Below are 1775 nucleotides of genomic sequence, written 5' to 3'. Positions count from 1 at the left end.
TGTGGGACCATGACCTGAGTCGAAGGCAGACACTTAGCCCTCTGAGCCACCCAGGTGTCCTATGTATATAGATTCAGTCATATTTTAAATGTACTTTGGTGTCTCTCCTTTCGTTATGTGATCATTTTCTCAGATTAATGAATCTTTTTGCAAACATCATTTTAACAAAATAGTATTTGCATTTTGGGATTTTTCTTCATATTATTTATTGATATTTATAATTGTTAGAGAGCACATTTCTCCTGTCATATGTAAATTTAATTGTTTTGTTTAAAATGAACTTTATGGGCAGCCCGGGTGGCTTAGTGGTTTAGCGCCACCTTCAGCCTAGGGTGTGATCCTGGAGACCTGGGACCGAGTCCCACATCAGACCCCCTGCATGGAGCCTGCTTCTCCCTCTGCCTGTGTCTGTGCCTTTCTCTCTCTTTCTCTCTCTCTCATAAATAAATAAAATCTTTAAAAAATAAAATGAGCTTTATATAATTTATAATTAAAATTCTTTTTCAAAACTTTTATTGTTATTGAATTGCCTGAATAAAGATATTCAGTTTATAGAGAAGGCATGAATTAGAATGAGATAAGAAAATTCACCTGTATCTAAACTTTAAAATATTATGTCTCTTAATTGCTAAAAATATTTCTGTGTTGTAGAACTGTAGAATTTGAGTCAACAGCAACTAACATGAGTCTCCACATTCGTCATAGGACTATAAACTATTTCTCATGCAGTAGCACCTTCCAGCCATCATTCATATGAATCCATAAAAAATAAAAAAAAACACACACTCCCTGGAATGGTAATTATTTTATCTCAGAGAAATAATTTCTTTTTATTCAGTTTGATAGGATAAAAGAGGGAGTTCACCTGAATGTTTAAATCACTGATTTATCATTCTATTTATAACTTTAAGAGCATAATCTGTGCCCATATGTCCACAGCTAGTACTTAAAATGAGAAATGTGTTATGCACAATAATAAGCTGCACAGAAATGTATTATAAATGTGCAGATATTCAGGAAACTCAGGTAGGCATCAATGAACTAACAATAAGCTTAAATGGCACGTGATCCTTCCTCCAGCCATGTACAGAGACGGAGCTCCACAAGAGTTATGGTGATAGAGAAGGTCACAGGGCTACTATAGCAGCCTAACCATATACACAGGACAATTTACCATCCCAAGTAAAACATCTACAGATTCTAATGCTTGTTCCATGGAATCTTAAATTGTACCTTCAAAGCTTTTTCCTAAGTGTTTTTATTTAAAAAAATAGTACCTCATGGATATGTAACTTAAGTCTTAGAGACTAAATGTAAAAATGAAGAGAAAAGAATACGAATACTGATTGATGAAAGACAGAAATGCATCAATTCGAAAATAGAGACCCTAGACCAGGTAACTTTATGTTCCAAAATATCTTGGTTACTTCATTAGAGTCTTAACACTGTAACTTATTGAAAATATATATTCAATATCAGCTAAGGACAAAATTTCTTCTAGAAAATCAATAAGGATATATCCTAGAGAGAAATATTTCCTTTGAAATGGGAAGATTCTTGCGTTTTGTGTGAAATATTCACTTTTTTAAAAAATATTTTTATTGGAGTTCGATTTGCCAACATATGTTAAAACACCAAGTGCTCATCCCATCAAGTGCCCCCCTCAGTGCCCATCATCCAGTCACCCCAAACCCCCACGCACCTCCCTTTCCACTAACCCCTGTTCGTTTCCTAGAGTTAGGAGTATCTCATCTTCTTTCACCCTCACTGATATT

This window comes from Nyctereutes procyonoides, unplaced genomic scaffold, assembly GCF_905146905.1.
Source record: "Nyctereutes procyonoides isolate TBG_1078 unplaced genomic scaffold, NYPRO_anot_genome, whole genome shotgun sequence".
In the NCBI taxonomy this organism is placed as follows: Eukaryota; Metazoa; Chordata; class Mammalia; order Carnivora; family Canidae; genus Nyctereutes; species Nyctereutes procyonoides.
This window is presented reverse-complemented; position numbering follows the sequence as displayed.